Source organism: Tamandua tetradactyla, chromosome 12 (assembly GCF_023851605.1).
Source record: "Tamandua tetradactyla isolate mTamTet1 chromosome 12, mTamTet1.pri, whole genome shotgun sequence".
In the NCBI taxonomy this organism is placed as follows: domain Eukaryota; kingdom Metazoa; phylum Chordata; class Mammalia; order Pilosa; family Myrmecophagidae; genus Tamandua; species Tamandua tetradactyla.
Genome location: NC_135338.1, coordinates 21,094,361 through 21,122,240, shown reverse-complemented (window position 1 = coordinate 21,122,240; position 27,880 = coordinate 21,094,361). Strand labels below are relative to the sequence as shown.

General features: G+C 39.5%; 1 long non-coding RNA gene across 1 annotated transcript; it reads right to left on the bottom strand.

The window, feature by feature from the left end:
* Positions 1–639: 639 nt before the first annotated feature.
* On the bottom strand, positions 640–27,880 carry LOC143651257 (uncharacterized). Its single transcript, XR_013159934.1, has 4 exons — positions 27,758–27,880; positions 25,160–25,631; positions 15,125–15,289; positions 640–789 (listed from the first exon to the last, which is right to left on the bottom strand). It is a non-coding gene; the product is annotated as an uncharacterized LOC143651257 (long non-coding RNA).

Genomic DNA, 27,880 nt, shown 5'->3' with positions numbered 1-27,880 from the left:
TCCTGGGGTGTTCTTAAAGCCCAGAAACTGTATTTTCATATCTAAAAAATAGAGCTCTTCATCTGGAATATAGTAGTTATTTAGAAACATAGAGCCTGGAGGGGCTTTGGGTGTCTGGACCATGCCTTGCTTTCTGTTATGAATGGACCTCATTTCTTTATGAATGATGATAGCCTCACCCTACTGAAAGCCTTCGTGGCTCCCAGTGGGGAGCTGTGTGGTTGCCCTTAGAGACCTATGTTGCTTCCTTACAACCTGTCTCCATAGGAGTTTGGTCATTTGTTTGTTTGTTTGGCAATTTGCAACCACTGCCCATTGTACTATTCTCAGGGCTGGTAACAGACCACTGACCCCTGACCTGTGGACATCATGGACTTTAGGCAGCTACAGGGTAATGCAAAGACCTCTGTCCTTGGAGTTGGAAAATCTGGACATGTTACTTAATTTCACACTTTAATAGCTTTGTAAACTTGGTCAAGTTACTTCATCTCTCTGAACCTCTTCATGGTCAGCTGATACTACCTACCTCACAGGGTTGTTGTAATGCTTGAGTAATTGCATATAAAATGATAAATTGCTTTATATATGCTATCTGAGTTTGGGTTTCCTTGAAAGCAGAACCTGAGATGAGGACCTGGGTAAGAGGGTTTATTTGAAAGTGAGAGAGAGGGAGAACGAGCAGTGAGGGAGGAAATGCCAACGTGGATGCTCTCAGTCATGGTTCTTGCTCAGAGCAGCATGGAGGAGTGGGAAGGTGGAGGGTGATGCAACCGATGCCTCCCAGAACCTCTGTGGAAAAGAAAGGAAGTTCAGAATTTATCCATGTGTTTGATTCACCCCTTCTCTCCACTGCCCTGGCACTGCCTGCACTTCTTGGGTATGGTCCTGCTCCAGGAGGGGACCATCAGGCTGTATCTGAGCTGCCAACTTGACTGCTGCTTTGCCTGAAATCAAATCAGTGAGAAGCTGAAGGGATGTGGTGCAGGGCACCAAAAGCCACTGCTGCAAGTGTACGATAAATTTAGCTTTCACTTTCATTTCCAATGTACACATTTAACTTCTTTTGGTTTTATTAGTAGATTCCATATGCTAGGTTTCCCCCCTAGTCTTTCAAATAAATTTAAAAACAAAATTCAATCCAGCTGGGTCCTATTTTTCTCCAACCCCCAAATCAGACTTTCTCTTCATATTTAGCAACACTCATCCCATTTCCTCCAAGCCTTTACCAAGCTTCTCATTACATTTAAACTCACCTGGTTCTTTCTCAAATTCCTAGACTAGGGCAACCCAAGGACTCAACCATTGTGAAGCGATAAGAAAAAACATGGCGCAGTAGGGAGATTTTGCAGAGAAAGTGACTAGGGCTTGAATCCTCTCACTGTGTGAGGTTGATAGGTTGCCAAGCTTTCACTCTGCTACTGTATTCGTCAGGTCCATAGGGGTATTGCAAAAGCTAAAGATCATGTATGCAAAACAATTTCTACTTCTTTAAAAATGTTACTTTTATTCCCATTTCAGTTTCCCTGCAAGTTACATGGTCTTCTGGCATGAAAAACCATATATTTAAAAGGAGAAGCAGTATCTTTATTTTATCTAAATCTGCTGCCTGGTGTCTTTTAGCATTAAATTTGTCTAAATCACTCTACCACCAAAATGCATTGTGCAGCTGTCTCTCTCCTGTTCCCCTTCTTTTTCTTCCCCTTCTCTCAAGAAATTTACTCACTTATTTATCATCTATGTCTATCTATTGGCTTATTAATTCATGTATATTTAACTATTATTCTATTGAATACCTTGGATTTATCCCATTCACCCAATACTAAAATACACTTAGCAGCTCTCTTCTGCTCGCCTTCTATTTCTTCCCTCAACACATCTACTCATTCACTTATTTCATTCATTCAATTCTAGTATTCATGTACTAGCTCTTCTCCAACACTTGCACAACTTCTGGGTACAAAAGGCACTGTACTTAGTTGTTGGGGGCTACAAAGGTGGAATGTTCTCCTTCAAGGTGTATAGCAGTAGAGGCAATGGAAGTAAAAAAAAAAAAAGCTTCAAAATAAGGGGCAGAGTGATTCTTTACAAAATAAAAGTACAGCTGGATTACTAGAGAGGGGCACACTTCCAGGTGGGAGGTTCAGCGAAGGCAGAGAAAGAGTGGATGGAGGTAGAGAGGTTAGGAAAGTATATGAGAAAAGACTAATGGAAGATGCATTATACCTTCCTTAATTTATATTAAAGCAAAATTAACTAGACATTTCAGTTCATTTTGAACATTTTTCTCTTCTGCTTTTAAGATAAGAGGTGTCTTGAAATCACATGGAAACATTTTATTGGACTTTTATTTGGGGGTGGGGTGAACAGCTTCTGGGGAGGATCCTAATGAGAATCTCTTTAGCTCAGTCTCCTTCAAGTTTCAAAATCTGAGTCTTTTATGTTAAGCAAAAGGATCACATAGTTAGAAAGACCCTGAGGCACTGCAGCATCAAAGTAATACTAATTTGTATTTATTATACAGTCACAAAGGTAGGAAAAGTACTAGTGTTTTTTAGATTTTTTTTAACAAGAGTAGGATATTTTCACTACCTATCCCTGAGCAAATTACCCTCACCTCTTGAAAAGTGGCTTCATAGAGAGAGATTATCACACAAAATCATGAGATTGCCCTCAGCTGACCACTCCTGAGCAACGCTGTATTATAATTTATGACTTAAGGTGGAAATCTGTCAATAAATTGGGGACAAGAGTCTTTCCCATATTTTATGGGGTCATTTGTTCCTTGGAAATATTTCTACCAAGATTCATTCCATTTCAAAATAAAGATGCTCCATTCTTGCCAAAATGAATGGCTTCATTTTACAGTGTGATCAACATTTGCAGATCACATTGAGTAGGTTGCCAGGGTTTGCTTTGTAATATTAGGGGCACTCCTTGATCCAGTCCTAAGTCATGGGTTAGAATTCATAACTGAAACCGTGCAGGAAAAATGAAAGACCAAGAGGAAGGGAGGAGAGGAGAGGGGAGGGGAGTAGAGAGGCAAAATGAGGGAGGGTAAGCAACAGCCACCCAGCACTCTTGAATGACCGGTAGACAGTGGTGGCCCAAGGTGCAAATTAACACTGTATTGAGGAAACTGGAAATCAGATAAGCAATAAACTATGATTCATGCTTTCCAGCAGTGGGAACAGTGTCAGGAACTGACACCCAGAGTGCCAGATGCTAGATAGAAAGATGCAAATAACAGACGTAAGTTCTCCTGGCTTGTAGGATTAATAGTGTCTTCTTCCGAATCATTCCCTTCTCAGCTAATGGTGCCTCCACCCACCCAGGTTCTCAGGCCAAAACCTAAGAGTCACCACTGAGTCTTTTTTTCCCTCCCCCACTTCCAAACCAATCTCCAAGCACTTTTGACCCCACATCTAAAATATATCCCAGCTTTTGCTTCTCCTATTTCTATTGCTATCACCTTAGTTGAAGCCATTTTCATCTCCTGCCTTTAACTTCATACTAACAGATCTCCTTGTTTCCATCATGGCCCCTTTTCTCTAATGTACCTATAGCAGTCAGAGTGACTGCTTTTTTTTTTTTTTAACTTAAATTAGATCATAGAGATGGCTTACTTAAAGCCTTCCAATGGCTTGCAGTTGCACTTAGAACAGTATTCAGGTTCTTTACCATGCTGTCTAAGGCTTCACATGCAGCCTCTACCTACCTTTCCAGCCTCTTTCCTACAAGTCTCTCCCTTGGCCCCAAGCTCTAGCTGTAATGGGTTTCCTTTTTGTTCCTCTGACACGTCAAGCTCATTCCGGGCTTTTGCTTTTGCTATTCCCACCGCCTCAGATATTTGCATGACAGTGTCCTTCTAAACATTACCTCCCCCAGAAAGCTTCCCCTGACCATCTCAGTCCATAATATCTCCACCCACCGAGAATAGAAGCGTCACTTCAGAGAGGCCTTCCTGGACCGGTCTATAAAGTGGGCTTCCTCTATCCCCAGTCCTACCCTAAACTACCTTTCATTATGCTACCTTTTTTTATTTTATTCATAGAACTCAACTTCACTGGAAGTTACATCACATTATTTTATTTGTGTCTTGCCCTTCATCCTCCGTCCTCACCCCAAACAGGACTGTAAGCTCTGTGAGGGCAGCTCCTGTCTGTCTTCCACAGCCAGGACACAGCACCTGGGCTCATTCAAGTGCCCAATAAACATTTGTGAAATAGATGAGTATATTGTCTCTGGAATACATGGGCAGAGGTTAGTAAAAGTACTTTATTAAATGTTTGAATAAATAGTCTAGATGATAAACCATCTGAGGTTAGCAACTGTACTCTCTTAGCACCCTGCAAGAGTGGAACAGAGCATGAGTCATAGGGAAAGGGATGGGGGATGCACGTTAAACATGTTGTATGTAGCAGGCTCAATGGTACATTCCTTTACTCAAGCCTGATAAATATTGGTAGTATTTGGGGTAGGTTTTACTAGCAGCAGTTTCTACAGCTAGGTGTGTGTGTTGAGGCTGAGTAGCTGGGTCCTTGGACTTCCTCATACTCCCAGGGTAGAAGACTTTGGGAAAGCTTTCTGTGACTTTCACACCTGTTGTAGGAAGGGAGGACAGTTCTTCCTGAGACCTGAGGGCTCTGATGAGAATGAAATATCTTTTTGAAGTGGTTTGGAAACTACCTCTAAAAGTAATTAAATTATCTATTTCTTTTTAAATTAAAATGAGGGTTCAGTGGTAGAATGCTACCTTCCTTGCAGTAGTCCTGGGTTCGATTCCTGGACCATATACCCAAAAATAAATGAATAAACAAAATGAGTGCTTTTGGAAAAATATTAGTTTAGTTAAAGCAATGACAAAAACAAAGCAGAATTCCTCACTCTCTGTCAGCTTAGGAACCCAAAGAAAACAAGCAAACCTTAGAAATTTATGGACAGAAATGAAATGCTCCTCTCCCATTTCTCTGTTCTCCTCCTTCTTCCTTAGTTCCATTGCTTTTCCTCTTCACTCTTGCTTTTCTGTGTTGAATCTATTCTCACTGGGGAGGAAGGCTAAATGTATAAAATATAACAGGCTATGGACTTGGGAAAATACTTTCTCAGCTCAGCTAACCCAACCTATGATGCTGGGGAAAATTAAGGTAAGTTTTCTCTTTTCAAATTTTTTTGGTGTGTTCTGCAAACATAGCACAGTCAATCATTTTCAGTATTTATTTATTGTATCATTTGGATGTATAATTAATGCCTTTCACTATACTTTTCTAAGGGGATACATTTTAGATTTTTAAATCCATTATATGAATTTTGATTCATCAGAAACATAATTCCAAGGGAAATCAAGATATTGTTTCTTTTCTCTTCTTCAGGTAAGGAAAGCATTCAGGTAAAGCAAAGTGATTGTGGTCCAGGCATTGTCCCCTCCCTCTCCAAGCAAAAAAGTGTCCACCTACTTTTGGGAAACAGCACTTTGTAACAGATGGAAGGAATTTCTCCTCCCTGCATATGAGCAAAACTATCTGGTTGAGTTGGTTTGGTCAGGTCTTAGAAATACACTGACAAATTTATATTGGAGGTGTCTTATAGTTTTGTTGGTTATATTGCTCCTGGAGGGAATAAAAAATTCCCATAAGAACAGGCTGGTATAAAACAAAACAAAACAAAACAACCTCACAATCCTAAATAAGTTAAAAACATCAAACCCATAAGGTCTGACTTATAAAGTTGTGTACCTTTAGTTATATTCAAATATATATAATAAGCATTTGCCATGCACCCTCATTTCCTAACTGCAGAAAAGAGAGAAAAATCTGCTAATACTGAGTGTCATCTTTCTCCAAATGATCAGCAGTGATTTCTCTCTTAAAGAGAGTTATCCTCTTAAATTTTCATTTTGATTTTATCATCAGTTTTGCCTTCTCCAGGAAATAGGATTTGATAGGTTACTGTGTGGCAGGTAAAAATCCTATCAGCATCTTTCATCCATGGTGCATCCTTCTCTATCATTCATCCAAGAATCAAGCTGTCTTCTGTGAGACAAAAGCCTTATTTTTCTGAGTTTGTACCTAAGCAAATCAAGAGTAGTTATTTGCATGGTTATACCCAAAAGAGTGATTAAAAGATCTCTGCTCTACACTACTAAACAATTCAATGCGTCACTTTTATGAACTTTTGCATCCCCCAAATCTTCATCTATGATTTCACTTCTTTGCTCCAGGCTAGGGTTTCATTACCTGGGGCAGGGGGTAGTTGTGGGGATGTTAAGATAATTTATTAGTTCTCTGTTTATATCAAACAGTGATGGTTTAAGCAGCCCTAAGGGGAATCAGAGGATTGTTTTGTGATCAATATTTATGACAAGGTATAAAAGGAAGGAAATGCACCCAATTACATAACATACTTGCACTAATTATTAAGAAGAAAAAGAACAAAACTGGAAAAAAGAGGGCTTTGGTGATTTTTCTTTTTCTTTCAGTTTCCACCAGTTCTATTTTAAAGCCCAACTTTTAAAACTAAGTTTCTCCTTCAGCTTCACATCTGGAACACCCCTTTTGTACAGTAAAGAACTCTTTATTTACTGGTTCACTGATGCTTCACTAGCTTTGTGCTTGAATGGGCTTAGATTCACCTTCCTTGAAAATCTCTCAGTTGCCTGTTTGAACTTTCAGATCATGTCTGCATCTTGCACCATTTATCCATCCAGTTTTAGGCCTGGGCTACTGATAAGATTTGCTCCTCCCCTCTATTTGCCTAGATTTCCAGCTGAGTTTAAACTAAACATTGCTTTCCTTTTAACGGGATGAGATGATCTTTTGGCTTAATTAAAGATAAACACCATTGACTCTATACTTTTAAGGGGTGAGAGTTTAAAAAAAAAACTCACTGAACTTTATTGGTTGCCTGAAATTGAATACTGAGTAATACTCATTCCCCTGCCATTCCAATGAGATGATGTGAATCATTTCTCCTGCCACTCTTAGATAATGAGAATTATTGGGGTTGGGGGTATCAAATTTCACTAAGTGGTAGGACATGAGCATTTCAGTTATTCTTGTCACATTTTGGTCACATCCCATTGCATACTAAAGCTTTTAAGTTGAACAGAAAGTTAAATATTTTTGTTTAAATCTAAGCATTAAGGAGTTTCAAGGACACTATAAAAGCTCAAGTACCTATGGAATGCCAGCCTCATTTAAAACAAATTGGATTAAGGTAAAGCTTGTTTTATGTCTCTGTGGCTAATATCACACTGATGTAGCAATGCCCTATCACTGACCATGCGTGTGTTAGTCATCTTCCTTCTTAACTTATCTGTAGTCATCAAAAGATAAAGTGATGTGCAGACATTGCTTAAAGAACAGATGCCACCTTATAGGTGCTATTTTAAATAATCTTTATTTTGTAATGGTTCTACCTGCATAGCCAATATACTCCATATCTTTCTTTATTGAAGAATTTGCCTGTGGAATAGAGAGAACTAAAAACATTTTTTTAAAGCTTGTTTGTTTCTTCTGTACACATCTGTTCTTGATGTAAAGTACCCTCACTATGTGGTCCATTTTTTTCCAGTGCCCTCACAGTTTGCTGTTGTAAAGATGACTGTTACATCAGTCTCAGGCCTGAATATAAAGAGATAATGAGCAGTGCAATCTAACGAGACAAAATGGAGAGGAAATCCTGTTATCATATATAAAATGATAATATTAAATAAGACATGCTCACAAAGCAAGAGAAGTGAGTTTGAACATAAAATGGTTTACAATTATTTTCTCCTAAGATTTATGGATTATACTGCATCATTATCCAATTTTGGGTGCATTTGGTTCTTCACTAAATTCTCAGGATACTTATAAATTTGGATTGCACTTGGGAAATTACTATAAACTATAAATTTTAAATACAAATTATCTGATGTATACATTATAATTAAAAGAAGGCTTTCAACTTTGAAAATCTATTTTTCAAATGAAATACTAACCCCCTACCAAAAATTTCAAATGCTAACTTTACCTTTTATTATCAGTCAATAAGAATGCTAATGACTCAGTATTAAAAGAACAGTTTAAATGTACCTAGTTTAAAAGCCTCTACCCAGGTAGTACACTTTTTTCTTCTTCTAAAGCAGTTCATAATATCTTCATCCTTGAGGAAAGGGTACCAGGGAGAGTGGCTAACGAAAGCTTTACAATAGAGATCTCAAAAATACCTAGATAAAAATGTATTGACTTTGATAATTTCCAAAGAAATAAAACTGCATGTAGGCATTAATTATTTGACAATCACTTATTAAACATTTACTATGTACTAGGCCCTAAGCTTGACACATGTTGGCGTTGGATGTACGGTCTTCTGAAATATTTCAGATGCATAGTATTCATAGGAATATATTGTCTAGTTACATGTTTCATCATTTACTTTTCAAATAAGTCTCAGAGATAATGTTGGTTAACTGACCCAGGAAGATTTAAGCATAATCTTTTTGCATGGGCTCAGCTCTCCAGCTAGAGGCAGCAAACCTGACCTACATAGCCTAGTTCTACACAATCTTCTCTGTCATTTAAATGTACATCTTGGTTCTATGATGTCACATATACTCTCAAGTCCCAGAGTATTTCCTTCTTCTCCTTACTGACTAGATTGTCTCCATGCCTCAGTGCCTTTTTATGTCTACACTTTTGCCCTAAATATTGTAATTCGCTGTTGCCCCTGATTCTTCATAGGAATATGTTTGAAGATTATCTTAAGCACTTTGCTCATAGATCTCTTGAGAATATTACAGAGAATACGGTTGATTCCGTGAAATCAGGATGAGCTGCAGTGGGGGTAGGACTCTCCGAGTGCTGGGTCACGTGCACCAGTGTGGCATTGGCAACCCTCATGCCATGAACACCGCTTTTGGAATTGATTCTAGCTTTGGTGTTCACCACCGTTTTTTCCTTTATTTGGTGGTACTTTCTACTGAACATTCTTTTGACCTAAAAGAGGTTCAATTTTAGAATTTTACAATATTTCTTTATTTAAGATTTTTGAATCTTTTTGGAGGATGATGAACAATGGGGTAAGCCTGGGGCCTGTCACATTCCCTTCAGGAGCATTATTTCCAATGGGGTTTAAATTTTACCATCGTTATTATTGTGATTATTACTCTGTGATTTCTAAGGTCACTGCTTAATTCTGGTCACACCATGGGTTAATGAAAATGTCAGGCTAAGGTAGCATATATTGCAGAGTCCTTTTTGCATCCAAATTGGTAGATACTCTCCAGAAGCCAGACTGGTGTATTATGCCTAAAGGACTAAATGCTTCTTCACAAATTCAGGATGAACTTCCCATATGTCTAAAAATTTCATCTGAATTCTAAGACTTTGGGAAATGTCTTAGAATGAAAGCTATTATTAGTTCCTATAAATGTTGGCTTACTACCATTGGGATTTTAAAACCTTGCAACTATAGATCCCTAAAGTACCAAAAGAACATTTGTTTCTCTGACTGCTTGGTCATTGCCCACCATGTTTTGAGACTTTGTTCTTGGGGAGTATTAGGGAGAATACGGTTGCATCAGTGAAACCTGGATGAGCTTTAGGAGAGGGTGGGTGATTTGAGTGCTCCTCCATCTCGTGCACCAGTGTGGCTTGGACAGCCCTGAGGCCGTGAACCCTGCTTTTGGAATTGATTCTAACTTTGGCACTTACCACTGTCCTTAGGCAAAGGACCTGAGACCCTGTATGTGGGGCAGAAGCTCAACGACAACAAGTGGCACACCATCTGCATGGTGCGGAGAGGGTAAAGCCTCAAGTTGACAGTGGATGACGATGTGGCTGAGGGTGAGTACAACTGCGGGGGACCATTTTTTCTCTCTCTGCTCTCACAGTCCTCTGGCTTATTCTGTGAGCAAAGGGATTGTTTTCAAACCCTTTTATTTTGCTTAACAGAGCTCATATGGCATGCTCTCATGTTGAGAGGGTCTTCCTGTGTATTTTCATCATTCCTTTTCACAGAATTGTGTCATGGAGCTTTGCTACTGCAGTAATTATACGGTTATAGGTCTCTCTCCTTGGACATAGACTACGTGTTTGGAGAACAGGTGTAGGGCTCTCAAAGCTAACTTGTCCATTATTCTCTCCTGTGCTACTTCCTTCCCTCAGTGGCTTGGTCTCCAGTAGAGGGAGGCGGAGAAGCCAGAAATTCACAACATTATAGGTGTAAGTAAGTGCCTAGGAACAGTTTATCTTACTTGGAATGTGCTCAGTATGGTTTGGTTTACTTGACTATTCATTATTTAGTGGCTATTAACTGAGCACCTGCTGTGTACCAGGCACTGTCTCTGAAGGCACTGGGAATATGGTGGGAATGAACAGGTAAGTCCCTGGCCAAATGGAATTTACATTCTAGGAGGGGAATGAATACATGAGTGAATCTATACGTATGTCCAGGAACAATGTAGAACCCCACACAACCAATAAGTATTTTCTGACTCTATTTTGTGTCAGTGTACAAGGATTTTTCCAGGGATTGTAGAAGATAAAAAGGAAGCACAACAGAATACTTATTTTCTCCAGCATTAGGCCACTAGTTGATTAAATAAGACTCTGCTGTTTGAAAATTAGACAAGAGTATGTAATGGGATCCAAACTTGGGGGGTAGACTATAATTGTCAATTAGAGGAAAAAATAAGTTATGTTATTAAGGTATATCTTCAGCCTGACAAGTGGGTATAACTGGCGAGGTCCAGGATGGGAGAGGGGCCACCTCTAAGTACATTTATGTGTTGCATCCCATCAGTCTACAGTTGCTAATGTTCTAGAACAATACATCTCTCCTATTAAACAGAATTTTTGTCCATATAGGAAAAATTACTGGGGTACAAGTGAGCCTACATAAGGGTAAATGTTGCTGGATGGTGACAGCTTGCGGTGGCATTGGCATCAGGAGACAGTCACTTTCTGTAGCACATTGGGAAAGTCACTGAAAAGTTCTGAACCTTATCAAATGAAATTGGTGGCCTAGGCCATCTCTACAGTTTCTTCCATAATTAAAACAATTGGGTAAAAATCAGGATCCCTGGTACTTAGTACATGTTTTGCCACTAAAATGTTTTATGCCTTTGATGTAGATATACTAGGGCTCTTTTCCCTCATTTCATCATTTTAAAACTTGAAATTCTATTTTTGCTTAGGCCCTTTTAAGCATAAATATTCTACTGTCTTTAGTTCCTCCAGTCTAATTTTGTATGTGTATCTGGAGGCAGGAATTGTGGTGGGATGTGTGCACACGCGTGTGTGTGTTTGCATGTGTGTTTAAGGAGAGAAGGAGAGAGCCTCTGGATAGAAGAGAAGGGTCTGACATCCATCCAGTGCCCGCTAGCCATTAGATACATGTAGCAATCCCTCTACTCTTTATGGTAGCCATACAAGGTAAGCTTTCTTACTGTGGTTTTAGAGAAGGGGAAAAATGAAGTTAAGAGTTATGGAATTAAGCCCCAATCCATCTGTATGACTAAATATTATTCCACCAAATCAAGCAGCCTGATGGAATTTGCAGTCTATCATTACAAAATCATTTATCTTACAATGTAGGAAAAGTATAATGGGTTGCTTTGGAGGAGGTGGGGATTCCATTTCAGTGGGCAGACTACAATGACATCTCCCACTAAAAAAACCTAAACCAAGCAGAACAACAAAAATGATACAAAACACTCTAAACCTAGCTGAGCAGTGAGTGGTAAGCTTTCTGCTCTACAAGCCTAAAGAACAACCTAGCTTTATGTAGTAAATATAAGCAAATAGATGTAAATTATTATCAGGTTTAGAAACTACAGTCAACCTGAATTAATTATTCATGAAATCCCACCAGGTATTATTGTGGATAGGTGCCTGCAGAGATGGTGAGTTGCCTGTTGCTTGCTAACTCCTCTGTGGTTGGCTTAGTGTTTTAGATAGCAACCACTAGGTGGCGAGCTTACCTCACTCTCTCCCCACAATGAGTCCCTTTTATTTTCCTTAGAAGATGTATGTACTGAGAGCTACGGTCATAAAGAACTACAGAACTAAGGATGCAGTAATGTATATTACCTCTCTTCATCATTATTCTTTTATAAGAACTTTATGATAAAGGTAATAATAAATTGTGCTTCTGTTACTGGTAATAATTATAAAGCAGGGCTAAACCACCAAATGGCAGTTAGCCAGTAATTCAATATTTGAAATTAATGAAGCTCTTTCATCTTAAGCTTTTCCCCCTCTTTAGCTGCTGATGGAAGAAGGCAGTCATAAGTTTCTAGAAATGTGGGGAAGAAAAAAGCCTTTTTTTTTAATGAGACACAACCTCGGGTTGATAAAGGGTTTGGGGATTTCAATTTTAGTTCACAGAAGTCCTAAAATCAGGAAATGAAACTAAAATAGCACACAGTCCCTATGTTATTAAGTAGTATCTTATCGGGCTTATTTAGTGATTAATCCCTTTCATTAAGGTCTAAGGTTCCCAAATATACCAACTTTTCAGCTAGTGTGTATAGGTCAGACTCATGAGAAATCACAAACAAGGAGAGGCTTTTTCCTCAACCTAAAAGTGTTATTTGTTCCAATTTAATTGTATCCCTGAAAATATAGTAAACTTAATTGACAGTTAATAAAGATTGATTGATTGATTGATTGATTGAGCTAGACTTTGGTTATCAAGAACAACTTAAAAGACTATCTCACTTGGGCTCTGTGCCTCAGAATTGGGCCAAATGCCAGAAGCACCCACTCCACCCAGGACTTCTCACTAGTACAAGAAAATCACCCATTTTTGAATATTCTAGTCCACATTGACTTTTCTCTTCTCCCTTGTATCACATGTCCAGCATCAAGCTGTAAAAAAGTCATTTACTAAAAATTTCTGTAGAAAACTTTCTTCTCAGGTTACTAAAAAGCATACTAATATAGACTTGGGAAATGTTAAGTTAAACAAAGTGAAGTAGATTTCTTTCTTACAAGACTTATGGATCTTTATGTGCCAATGGGCATTGTTAGTCATCAATAATTTTGCAGTGTTTACTAAATGTATGACTCCAGAAAGTTGTCTTTGAATAAAGCATTTTCAGCATTCACTTTGAGTAATGATGATACCATGAAGAAAAAGGGCATGGAGGTGAGGAAACTGGACGATTATGGGGAAAGTTTAAGAATCAATGTGCGTCCTTACTGCAACTTTACAAGCTTTCATTCTCTTAACTTCTTTTCCCCATGTCTGGGAGCCATGGGAGGTGAAGTCACCTTCTATAAACTTGTCCCATTATTTTGTAGTAAGTTCTTAGTGAAGGCCAGGAGTCTTATGTGCACAAACTACAATGACCTTAACCCTGGATCTGAAAGCAAATGCCTCAGGTACAATCCTCCCCTCACCCCCCGCTTGCAGTGCTTCAGGGATGCTTGCTATGTAAGCAGGTGCCTCTCCTAAGCACTTCAGAATTTATAGAAGAAGCAAAAAATAGACCCTGCTTCGAAAGAGTTTGCAGTCTGAGAAGAGAAAAACAAGAAGTGAAATAACCAGAAAAGATAAAAACATTTCAGAGAGAGGAACCTCAATTCTTGAGGTCAATTTATCCACAATTTCTCCTAAATCCCAAAATCACAATCCTCTAAAAACTCCCAGTTTACTTTCAAATTGGCTCTTCAGATACCTTTTAGAACCCTAATTCCCTCTTCACTAGGGGTCATCCCATCCCCATTTCTTGGTTCTCATCACAAAGTGTTTCAGATGGCTAATGCTGCCTGAATGCAATACACTGGAAGTGAACTGGCTTTTATAAAGGGGATGTAGTAAGTTAAAAGTTTGGAGTTCTAAGGTAATAAAAATGTCCAAATTAAGGCACCCAGGAGAGGATACCTTCTCAGAGGAAGGGTTATCTCCTGGTTCCAGTGGCCTCCTGTCTGAGCTTGTCTGTCTCCAAGTATCTGAACTCTCTGCTTTCTTTATAGGCTCTTTTAAAGACTCCAGTGAACTAATTAAGAACCACTTTGAATGGGCAGGGTTACATCTCCATCGTATCAAAACATCCCATCCAAACAATTCTCTCCCCATCAGTCTCCAGCCTCAGACTTTATCGCTGGTATGAGCAACTATAGTCAAATTGATGTTGGGTGTTTATTTCAGGCACCAATTTGTTGTTTTAGAGCATCTGAACTTAGGTTAATGTTACTTTGTATTTTCATGGCCAGTCCAATTTCCAATACTAAGTACTTTCATACAGCGATTCTTTTTCCTAGATATTCAGTAAACAGATTTATGTTTTATTTCAATTATTATTCTACTACAATTTTATATTTAAGTTAACTGGTATCATTATTTTAGTTTTTATTAATAGAATGATTTGTCACTAGTTGTCAAAATACCATGTAGAAAGTCATAAAATATGTATCTAATTTCTGTGTTCATGAGTGATTCTTCTAATTAGGTCTGAGACTGCCAACAAAGAGGTGCACAGATTCTCTTTGCAGATTCCTTATTTTTTCAGATTATACACTTCTTTTTCCCTAGACAGATGTTAAGACAAGGGGCAAAGAGGTGCCTAGAGACTCTTGCTAGTGGAGTTTCATGGAAGAAAACAACAGAAAAGAGGAAGAAGTTCTCCTTCCCTTTCTTGTAATGTAACATTTGAGTGTTAGGAGATGGTTTGTAAAACTTTAAATGATTTATCTAGCTAAATATTACAGGAGTCAACTTCAACTCTGACTATGGAGATGATGTTTTCCTTAACTTTGCTATTAAAATCCTCAGTCTCCTTGACTTCATGCCAGGCCTTCCTCATCATCCCTGTCTCAGTCATTCCCTCACTGCTTGGAGATTAACTCAGTTATGAAATTTTCATATAAAGTTGGAGATATTTTAGTAGCAATTGTCAAGAATCCAATTCAAATACACTAAGTACAGAAGGGATTTTATGGCCACATATATTTTAAAAGAACAGTTGACTGACCGGATCCAGACCCTCAAATGGCATCATGATAGAGAAATTGTTTCTCTCCATTTCTGGCTTGTCTCCTGGTTGGCTTTCTCCTCCGGGAAGCTCAGTCCCTCTACCTACAAAATGGCTCCAACTCCTCTGGACTTTTTTCCCAGCCATTCTGCCATTTTCACTTACATAGAATACCTCTTTCACAAGTGGTCCAGCCAAAGCGTTGGATCAGCTTGAATTGTGTTTCTCAAAATGCAGTCTCTAGATCAGCCACATAAACATCATCTCAGAACTTGCTGGGAGTGAAAATTCACAGTCTCACCCCAAACTTCTTTTGTTAGTCAGGATTCTCTAGGGAAACAGAACCAGCAGGAGATACCTATAAATATGAGATTTTACAAAAATGTTTCATGCAACTGTGGGGATGCATGAGTCCAGATTCCTTAGGGCAGGCCACAAGCTGGCAACGACTGAGGGTTTTCTGTTAATTCCTCAGGAGAGGCTGGTGGGTTGAAGTAGAGATTAAAGTTCTCTCTTCTAACTACTGAAGTTATCACCTTTCCCTTAAAAGTCTTCAACTGATTGAATTATACATCTCTCATTGAGGAAGACACTCTCCTTAGTTGACCATAGATGTAATCAGCCACAGATGGAATCAACTGAAGGAAGATTTAAGACCACAAAATGTCCTTGCAGTAATGGCTAGGCCAAGTTTTTGCTTGACCAGACAACTAGGCACCAACACTTGACAAGTTAACATATGAACTTAACCATCACAGTCCACCCCTTGTCAACTTGGAAGCTATACACATCACCTTAAACCGCATTTAATCTCTAAATAGAACACAATAACAGGCATATTTTTCACTAAGCAATATTCAGCTGTCATGCATAAAACTGCACTAAATCTCTCCAGATAGGGTGGAAATTCTTGGCTAATATTCACTCTTAAACTTGATATCCTGTAACTTAAGTACTATGGTATGAACAATATAACTTATGTCATATGATAGGGGGATATGATAGAGAATAAACAAAGATATTAGCTTTATGTATAAATACAAACATACTCCTAACAAAGCAAGGAAGAAATACTCACACCATCACAGTCCTCGTTTCTGTAACTGGTCATGTGGTCATGGTTCAGATTTATCACTTCCTTCTCCCACTACCCATTCCATGTTCCCTTAACCTTTAGCATCTCAGCTGGCTGTAGTTCTTTGCATTCAGGAAACTTCTATTCCTGAAGTTTCTGGGCCATTGGTAGTCCAGCCTGGATAGGGTTGTTGACATTTTCATTGACTTTAATCACAAGGCATGGTAGTATTAAGAGATGCCCTAGGGGATCTCTTGTATTTCAGGAAAACTCTTCTTTACCTCCATGAGTAGTTGCAATCTGTTGAAAGTCAGTATTAATCACCTCAGTATAGTAATTACCTTCCTTTCCTGTTGATTCAGAGATATGAGAAGACCAAAGTGGCCAGGTGCCCATCTTAACTTTCAGTTCAATGGAATCATTGTTGTGTCTCTTGGTGAGAGCACTCCTCCCTTTGGAACTAAGATCTGTAGACCAGCACAGATTAAGGTTGCAGGGACAGGAAGCAAACATTTTCCTAGTAGATCGCTAGGGGTGATAGTGAGTAGTGCCACTCCCCTTTCCACTCCTTGATTCCTGGACCGATGAATCCTGGGTAGGGGAGAAACAGCACCATTGAGTGAATGCTGATTTAGAGCATACAGAGTTTCCTGGAGAGCAGTGCCCCAGCCCTGCAAGGTATTGTCACCTAGTTAGCACCATAATTGAGTCTTCAAAAGGCTGTACCACTATTCTATAAACCCAGCGGCCTATTGATGATGGTAAGACCAGAGAATTTCATGAGAATGTGCCCATTCCTGCACTTCATTTGCGTGAAATGGGTTCCATGATCAGAAGCAATACTGTACAGAATACCATGATGGCAAATAAGGTATTCTGTAAGTCCAAGGATGATAGTTATGGCAGAAACATTGCATGCAGGGAAGGCAAACCCAACCAGAGTATGTGACTATTCCAGTTAGAACAAATTGCTGCCTCTTCCATGATGGAAATCGTCCTATGTAATCAACCTGCCACCACCTGCACCTCATGAATGGTGCCCTATCAGGGACTGACTGTGTGTCTCTGCTGCTGGCAGAGTGGGCACTCAGCAGTGGCTAGAGCCAGGAAAGCCATGGTGACTGGAAGTCCAGTTGCTGAACCCTTACATAACCTCCATCCCTACTACCATGACCACTTTGTTCCTGAGCCCATTGGGTGATGACAGGAATGCCTGGGAAAAGAGGATGACTGGTATCCACAGAACAGGTCATCTTATCCATTTGATTATTTAAACCTTCTGTATTAGTTAGGGTTCTCTAGAGAAACACAATCAACAGGGACCACTCACAAATATAAAATTTATAAAAGTGTCTTATGTGACTGTGGGAATGCAGAGTCCAAAATCCGGAGGGCAGGCTGTGAAGCTGACGATTCCGTTGGAGGGTCTGGATGAACTCCACAGGAGAGGCTTGCTGGCTGAACCAGGAAGAGAGCCTGTCTCTTCTGAATCCTCCTTAAAAGGTTTCCAGTGATTAGATTGAGCATTGATCATTGCAGAAGACACTCCCCTTGGCTGATTACAAATGGAATCAGCTGTGGATACAGCTGACATGATTATGAGCTAATTCTATGAATGTCTTCATTGCAACAGACAAGTCAGCACTTGCTCAACCAGACAAACAGGTACCACCACTTGGCCAAGTTGACACATGAAGCTATGACAGTTCACCCCTTGTCAACTTGGCAGCTGTATATATATCACCTTAAACTATACCTAATTTCTAAATAAAAAACATTAAAATGCACATTTTTCTTTCACCTAACAATACTCAGCTGCCCTGCATATAACCTGGAAACACAGTCAGTCTCTCCAGAATAGGGTGCAAGTCCTTGGGTAATATTCATTTTTAAACTTGATATCTTACAACTTAGTATAACAGGAACAAAACAGCATCACAGTCCTCATTTCTGTAACTGATCATGTGGTTGTAGTTCATATTCATCACTACCTTCTTCCACTACCCATTCCATGTTCCCTTTACCTCAGCAAGCATATCAGCTGGCCATAGTTCTTTGCCTGGTGGAGTGCCCCAAGCCTTCATTTCTGAAGTTTCAGAGCCATTGGTAGTCCTGCCTGTTTGGGTTGTTGCAGTTTTTCATTGATTTTAATCACAGGGCATGGTAGTACTAAAAGACACCCTAGGGGATCTCCTATATTCCAAAAATAAAACACTCTTCTTTACCTCCATTGTATAGTTGCAGTCCTATTTCCCCCTGATAGTCAGGGTCATTCACCCCAGACAATAATGCAGTCCCCTTCTTGGCTTGTTGATCCATGGGTATGAGTAGCCCAAAGTGACCAGGTGGCAGTCTTAGATTCCAGTTCAATGGAATCATTGTTGTTTCTTCTTGGTGGAAGCACTCCCCCTTTTGGAACTAAAACCTGTAGACCAGCAGAGCTCAGGGTCGCAGGGACAGTAAGCAAAAATTTTCCTTGTGGATCACTAGAGGTAATAGTGGTGCCACTCCCATTTCCACCTCTTGGTTCCTGGACCCATGGATCCTGACTATGGGAGAAACAGCACCATACAGCAGATGCTGATTCAGAGCATATACAACTTCCTGGAGAACATTACTCCAGCCCTTCAAGGTATTGCCACCTAGTTGGCATTGTAACTGAGTTTTCAAAAGGCCATTCCACCATTCTATCAATCCAGCTGCTTCTGGATAATGGCAAACATGGTTAAACCAGAGAATTCCGTGAGCATGTACCCATTCCCACACTTCATTTGCTGTGAAGTGTGTTCCTTGATCCAAAGCAATGCTATGTGGAATAGCATGATGATGGATAAAGCATTCTGTAAGCCCACGGATGGTAGTTTTAGCAGAAGCATTGCATGCAAGGAAAGCAAACCCATATCCAGAGTATGTGTCTATTCCAGTTAGAACAAATCGCTGCCCCTTCCATGAAGGGAGTGGTCCATTGTAATCAACCTGCCACGATGTAGCTGGCTGGTCACCTTGAGGAAAGGTGCCATATTGGGGGCTGAGTGTAGGTCTCTGCTGCTGGCAGATTGGGCACTCAGCAGTGACTGTAGCCATGTCAGCCTTAGTGAGTGGAAGTCCATGTTCCTGAGCCCATGCATAACCTCCATACCTACCACCATGACCACTCTGTTCATGAGCCCATTGGGCAATGACAGGAGTTGCTGGGGGAAGAGGCTGATTATTATCCACAGCAGCAACAGCCCATTAGTCAGTATACAAATGCACCTCTGGCCAGTTTTCCTTCCAAGCAAAATGAACAACCATATGTACTGCTCGAAGTTCTGCACACTGGGAGGATTTCCCCTCACCACTGTCCTTCAAGGACACCCCAGAAAGGGGTTGTAATGCTGCAGCTGTCCACTTTCTGGTGGTACCTGCATATCCTTCACCTTAGAAGGGATATCTCAACGTGCCCCACACCACTGGACACCTAGAAATTTCACTGAGGTGGAAGGCCCCTGTATTTTTTTGGATTTATCTCATCCTCTGACATGCAAATTCCTTACCAGTAAGTGTAGAGTAGTTGCTACTTCTTGCTCACTAGGACCAATCAACAACATATCATCAATATAATGGAGCAGTGGGATGTCTTGTGGGAAGGAGAAATGATCAACTTCCCTGCAGACAAGATTATGACATAAGGTTGGAGAGTTGATATACCCCTGAGGTAGGACAGTGAAAGTATATTGCTGACCTTGCCAACTGAAAACAAACTGTTTCTGGTGGTCCTTACTAATAGATATTGAGAAAAAAGCATTTGTCAGATCAATAGCTGCATACCAGGTACCAGGAGATGTATTGATTTGTTCAAGCAATGATACCACATCTGGAACAGCAGCTGCAATTGGAGTTACCACCTGTATGAGCTTATGATAATCCACTGTCATCCTCCAAGACCCATCTGTTTTCTGCACAGACCAAATTGGAGAGTTGAATGGGGATGTGGTGGGACTCATCACCCCAGCATCCTTCAAGACCTGAAGAATGGCACTAATCTCTGCAATCCCTCTAGGAATCTGGTATTGCTTCTGATTTAGTATTTCTAGTCACTTCCACTTGGTCCTTTTTAGTATAATAGCCTCATTCCACGAGTCAGGGAACCAGTGTGGAAATTCTACCAGTTGCTGAATGTGTTCATTCCAATTATGCATACTGGAACTGGGGAAATAACCATAGAATGGGTTTGGTGACCCATGGAAACCATTGTGAGATGGACCTGAATTAAACTCTGTTGATTATCTGCCCTCCATAAGCTCTTACTCTGACTGGTGTACCAGAGTGACATCTTGGGTCTTCTGGAAATAATGTCACTTCTGAGGCAGTGTCTAGTAATCTCTGAAGTATCTGATCATTTCCTTTTCCCCACTGAACAGCTACCCTTGTAAAAGATCATAGATCTTGGGAAAGGCTTTGAGAAAGATTAACAGTATAAATTTTTGGCAGTATAACAGGGCCCTTCTGCAAAGGTACCTGGCCTTCCCCTCATTCTAAGGGCTCTAGGTCTATAAACTGTCTCAAGTCTGGGAATCGATTAAGGGGCTGTGACTCTCCTTTTGTAATTCAAGTTAGACTTCTGTTCACTTGACCTAGAATTCTTTTGTTTATACAGCTCAAACATGAATTTAGTAGACTGCCTGTCTATTTTATTTCTAGGTACCCCATGGTCTACTAGCCAATGTCATGAGTCTCTGTGTGTCAGATTGTCTTGACTGCTGCTTTGAGTGTGCTGTCCACTATGGTGATTATGCCTACTTTGTCTATGGTAATTAACTGCTTCTGCCAACTCAGGATCCTATCATCCACATTATGTTTAAGGATTACAGCTTAGTGACAGCAGTTCCAACAGTAATATCTGACCTACAAAGAAGTGCAACTACAGAGCTCTTCAGGGATAATGGAGCTCATCTCACAAATTTATTCCTCCCAGACCAGATCTAGTTGTAGATCTTGAAGATAAGAGGGACGTTGAGGTAGGTTATGAAAAGTATGAGAAGTGTCTTTCAAGCCAATTACCTCATAGCATTCCATTGCAGTTTCATCTGGTGAAATAGCATTTATCTCTCTAGACAGAGTAATGAGGGCTGTTTCCTCAGGGGAAATGGTCACAGGTTTAGCCGGCACTGAAAACTTAATCTCTTCAGGTGGAGGTTGAATGGAAGATACCTCAGAGCAGACTAGAGTTTCCATGGCTATTTCCTCAGGGCAGACCATTAGAGTTTTATCTAGCCAAGATTCAGCAGAATCCAGGGTTTCAATGGCTCCATTGCCATCATTAGGAATCCATATGTCTCCATCCCAATTTTCTGGATCCCATTCCTTTCCAATTAATATCCTTACTTTAACATCAGTCATCCTTCAAATTTGAGAATTTAGTTTATGTTGTAAATCTGCTACTTGCACAATGAGACTCTGGGTCTCATTTCAAAGCTGTTAAGTCTCCAACCACAGGAAATAAAATTTACTTTCAGGGCACACAGAGAAATTTTACTTCTTTCATATAGTGTTTAAGTTGTAAATTTGAAGCCTTCAGATTATTTCTTCCTCTCATAACTTTATCCAGCATATCTAAGAAAAAACAGCCAACATCATTATCCCTTTTAACTCTACAAACTGTTAAAGGGTAAAAAACAGTGTCACCTAGATACTTGCCACATATAAGAATATGATTAGCAGAATCAAGTGGTGTTTTTTTTCTTATCTCTACTGCTAACTCATGCCATGGACTGTCAGTGCCATCTTGATTATTGAAAATAGGGTCATTAGTGCCTTTGAATCTAATCAGGGTAGAAAAACCTATTGCAGAAAACCATTTTTAAGATTCTGTTTCTCAAGAACCACTCCTGGTACCAGAGGTGCATTAGTCGTGGTTCTCTAGGGAAACAAAACCAACAAGAGATATCTGTAAATATGATATTTTATAAAAGTGTTTCATGCAACTGTAGGGAGGCATTCCATAGGACAGGCCCCAAGCTGGCAACAACAATGAAGGTCTTCTATTAATTCCCCAGGAGAGGCTGGTTGGCTGAAGTAGAGATGAAAGTTCTCTTTTCTCAATCTGAAGTCATCTCTCCCTTTAAAGTCTTCAACTGCTTGAATTAAACATCTCTCATTATGGAAGTTCCTCCCCTTAGTTGATTGTAGATGTAATCAGAAATAGATGCAATCATCTAACTGATGATCTAAGTCTGTGAAATGTCTGCGCAGTAAGAGTTAGGCCAGTGCTTACTGGACCACACAACTGGACACCATCACCTGGCAGAGTTTACGTATGAACCTAACCATCACAGTTTTGAAACATAAACTCTTGAGGATGGGGTCCAGTGATCTGGCTTTTATCAAGCCCCTAGTGTGATTCAAATGCATGCTGAAGTTTGAGGACCCACTGTGTTACTTCTTTTACTCTATGGCTAGAGGCCTAGAATATGTTTAGTGATCCAACTTGGTTAACTTGATTATACCAGAAGCTGGATAGAATCAGCATCATCCAGCCTGGATGGTTTAAAAGTAAAGGAATTGGTGGTGGTTTCCCAAAGGGAAATTAGGTGTTATTAGAAAAGGAAACAGTTGTTGGACAGATAAAATGAACAGGTGTTCCTCTACAACCTCACAAGTTCTAGGTAGTAGTTTATATAACAAATAATATGTGATAGTGACTCGGGTTTCTTTGTTGTATCTTTACAAGGGTCACCATAACAAAACTTTTCTTTTTATAGCATGAATTGGCACCCAAGTGTTTTCCTGAATGGAGAAAATGGAGAGTTTTGTCCTTTAACTTGGGTTACCCATGATCTCACATTTTAAATCCCATGATGGAATATCTGAGCAGTTGTATGAGGACATGGGTTTCAGTATGTAAAATTAGTGCTTGAGCAGTATTCCCCTTTCTGACTAAGGGCAAGTCAAGTATTCACTTTAATGAATATTTAGTTTTCTAGACCTGCCTCAGGAAAACAGAATATTATATGCAGGAACAAGTTGGACCTAGCATTTTTAGTAAGGGTGCTGTGAGAAAACATGACATTTTTTTCCTATTTATACTTAATTTATGATTTTCATAGGTACAATGGTGGGTGATCACACCCACTTGGAGTTCCATAATATTGAAACTGGTATCATGACCAAGAAACGTTACATCTCCATTGTACCCTCTAGTTTCATTGGCTACCTGCAGAGCCTCATGTTTAATAGCCTGCTCTACATTGACTTGTGCAAAAATGGTGACATTGATTACTGTGAGCTGAAGGCTTTGGACTGAGAAATATCATTGCTGACCCTGTCACCTTCAAGACCAAGAGTAGCTACTTGAGCTTGGCCACTCTCCAGGCCTACACTTCCATGCACCTCTTCTTCCAATTCAAGACCACCTCAGCTGATGGCTTCATTCTCTTCAATAGTGGTGATGGAAATGACTTCATTGCAGTTGAACTAGTCAAGGGGTAAGTAGAGGGAACCACATGCTTTGTAATATCTTAACTCAAGCCCTGAATGAAATATGGATATATAAACTATCAATTCTGTTCCCATTATGATCAGAATTGGAAGGAAGACACATTCATGAATTTTCTTAAGGGTCTTCCAATAACTGAATACTATCAGTCTATTTGCCTTTGGACTATAGCAAAAATGACTTACTTTTGTAAAAGAGAGTTGGGAGGTATTGCATCTATGTCTTGGGCAGTATTATCTGAATCACCAAATTTATAGAAAAAATATAAATAATTTCAACCTTCCCAATAGCCCGTATATGCAAGCTAGAAAAAGTTGCTTTTTCTTGGAGACATTTTCTGAACATGCGCTGGAGAAGAATCAAATAAAAATATAGTTACGTATGATTGTGAATGTAATTATCGCCCCCTAGTGTTCTGTTAGTGTAGTGCCTGTACTGCTTTAGAGGCTCCAGGGTTTTATTAGGTAGTGTTAAAGAAATGGGCAGTACAAAATGCAGCTAAAGTAGATGTCATAGGATTCACCTATTTTTATAATCATAAATCCAGCTTTAATTATTCCTGCATGATACTAGTTGAACTTGAGGGGATTTGAAGCTCCCTGAGTTGGTTGTACACACTTTGCCATTAAACCAGGCAGGGAATCTCAAGTCACTGAGTGGTTGTTGTCCCTCACAGATATATATATACTACATGTTGATCCTGGAAATGGCCCCAATGTGATCAAAGGCAACAGTGACCACCCGCTGAATGACAGTCAGCGGCACAATGCTGTCATCACCCGGGACAACAGTAACACCCACAGTCTGCAAGTGGACACCAAGGTGGTCACTCAGGTTATCAATGGTGCCAAAAATCTAGATCTGAGAGGTAAACCTTGTAAATAAATTTATCCTTCTTAGGGACATCCTTACAATCCAAAGGCTGTTTCCAGAGGCAAACTACAGGGCAAGGGTACCAGACAGTTTTGATATATCGGGCATATCCTATTTTTACAATGTTGAATTATGCAATATGTAAGTTTTTAATTAAGCCACTACTCAAGGAATGCTTCATTTTCTCTGTAAACCTCTGGAATGTCTTGCTCTGTGTGTATGTGCTGGGGAAGGTGTTTGAGGGATGTGATAAATGTCAAAATGTTCTTTCCTCATAGAAGGAACATAGCCTTTGGAATCTCATCCAAACCATTTATTGGCTGGATGATTTTGGTAAAATTTCCTAGCCTGTTCAGTTTTAACATCCCTATTTTTTTGCAAGTAGGAATAATAATTGTTACTACTATTATGGGTTGTTGCACGTTTTAATGGAATCATGTCTGTAAAAGCACCCGCATATTATTGATAACAAGCACATAAAAACACTCAATAGATAGTTGCTTTGTTGAAACTTGTTAATCTTTACTTTATCATAAAATGGAGAAAGTGCCTATCTCTTAGAATTGATATGATGATAAAGATTTGTAAGATGAAGTGTGAAATGAATGACATAGGAAATGCTAGTTTTCTTTTTAAAATTTAGAAACCCTGGTCATTATTTTGTTTAAACTTTTTTTTCCCCAGTATACTACTGTGATCTAACAAATAGTCTCAAGTTCATTGGATTTAGCTGACATCATTTCCATTCCTTTACTCATTTTCTTTTGCTACTTACTTTCCTTTCCATGTGACCTCTACATGGCTGGTCTGGCCCAAGGCATGTACAGCAACCACCCAAAGCTTGTGGCCTCCCGGGATGGTTTCCAGGGTTGCCTGGCCTCAGTGGACTTGAATGGACGCCTTCCAGACCTCATCAATGATGCCCTCCATCAGAGTGGACAGATAGAGCGTGGCTGGGAAGGTACAATCTCTTTTTGTAAGCTACTGCTTTGTTGCAAGCACCAAGCCTCTTTGCTGCCCATGCCAGTGCCTCCTTCCTCAGTTCCATTAGTCCTCTCATTTCCATTTGCCATCTGAAATTTCATTGCCATTGGTGTCCTCTTGTCACTGGTTGAGTATGTCAAGACATGTGCCACAGGAATGTATGTTGGCAGATGTCTTCCAGGCATTACATAATTGCCAATAAAGGACCTTTTCTGGCATTGACATCAGGCTCTTCTCAACATGTGCCTTTGCTGCCAGAATGACTGAAAGGGAATATTTAAAGTTTATATCTTAATCATGGGGAGAGCCAAATCAGGGACTTACCCAGAGTCACCATTAATCTAATATTTCTTATTCTGCGCATAGTGACTTTGTTATTCAGTGCATATCTAGCATGAGGTGGGGAAATAATGTCAGAACATCTTGATGGTGGAAGAAAACTAACATTTATTGAGTCCTTACTAAATGTCAGGCATTGTTAGGCAAACTTCCTTAGTGTGCTTCCTTAATAGCTTTTATTAGCTATGTGATATTTGGCAAATTACTTAAACTTTCTTTGAGCTAAATTTCCTCACCTGTAATATGGAGCAATAAAACTTGCCTTTTAGCATATGTAAGTTAATTTATGTAAATCAGAGATATATATAAATTACCTGGTACATAGCAGGTACTCAATAAATGGTATGATTATTGTTTTCAAATATCCCATGTGAGACATCTAAACATGTTGCATGCCCACTCATGCAGCACAACAAACCTCCCTCAAACTGTTTCTGTAGACATCCACTGCTTCTTGAGATGTTTACTGAATTTTGTAGGTCTTCCTGAGCTCAATAAGTTTGCTACAATAAAAGCAATCTAGTTTTAACCAGCAGAGGGCAGCGGTGAATGTAGTCAGCCTTCCCTAACAGGACTTTTGAATTCCCATCAGCCGTGGATTGGACTGGTTGCAAAGGTCACTCTGACCTAACTTGAAAGACAGAGGTCAGACCCCTGACCATTCACCAGTATCTATGTATTATTTTGTCTGGTTGAGCCTCATGGTCCTTTGTTTGTGCAATATACTGTGTTTTTATTTCCTATGTTCTTCATTAATTTACCATATCAAACCTGCTCATCATGTCTTCCTAAGTGTTCAACTCCATGTGTCTCCCTGGTTCTTAACCAGCTTCCTTTTGGGTTCACTCACTACCATTAAGGACATCTTATGAAAGCTTCCCATCAGCTTCCCAGGCTGATTTGTAGTTGTGAATCATTGCTGTTTGCCTGAGAGTCAGTTTCCTCTGTTCTGTTAGTAAAGAGACTGATCATCCCTAAAAACCACTCCATTTTTCCTTTAGCCATACATATTCCCTAAATTCTATTGGCCAAATATGGTGGGGGGGGAGGGAGAGGAACAGGGGAGACTCTCTAAGCACTCAAAGCAGACACTGCACTTCCTTCTCCTGGAAATGTGCAATTTCTTTCAACTCCAGAATTGTCATTGACCTTCTCTTAGTTCTTTTAGGTGTTAAAAAAAACCTATCCTGGGATAAGGGCAGCATTTGGAATTAAATTTAATATCTTAGTCTAGAATATTATGGGATAATAGTAATTTCAGTTATCCTGGAATGTCATGCCAAGCTAAATAATAATATGAAAGCACATATTTAAAAGTATAAGATACTCATCAAATGTGAACTGTTTTTATATTGCCATTGGATCTTCTATTTTAAAAGTTAATAAAGTTTAAAAGTTTAAAAGTTAAATTAATGTTGCCCAACAAAAATATAATGTGAGTCATAATGGTAATCTTCAGTTTTCTAGTCTCCACAATAAAAGTTGTATAGAAATGGACAAAATTAATTTTATTTTATATTTTAGCTTAGTGTGATATGTACAAGATGTTTATCATTCAGCTTGTAATCAATATAAGTAATGTTTGGTTAATAAGGTATTTTATTTTTTTTCATATTAAGCCTTCAAAATTAAATATGTATTTTATGCTTACAGTGCATCTCAATTCAGATTATACACATTTAAAGTTCTCACTCGCTACATGTGGCTATGGCTACTGTATTGGAAGCATAGCTCTATGGAATATGAAAGATAGACTGTGAAGAAATAAAAGCTTCAGTATTGGATTAAAGGAAGTCCACGGGCAGGCCATGGTGGCTCAGCAGGCAAGAATGCTTGCCTGCCATGCCTGAGGACCCGGGTTCAATTCCTGGTGCCTGCCCATGTAAAAAAAAAAAAGAAGGAAGTCCAAACTATCTTTTATAAAAGTGGATTAAAAATATAGTGCAAAGGGAGGAATGGACCCTACTTAAGTGAGCTTTAAGAGAAGCAGAGAGAGCATTATCAAGAGGAAATTACCCACTAAATTAGGGGAAAATGTTCTCATCCCTACCTGTGGCTCTGTGTGCAGTTTAGTGTGACTCATCACATGCATTATGGTGGGTTCCAACCCTCCTGTGAGGAAAGGTGATGGCTCAAGGCCAGCTAGAGTGACTTGGTGGCTCTACCATCCAGA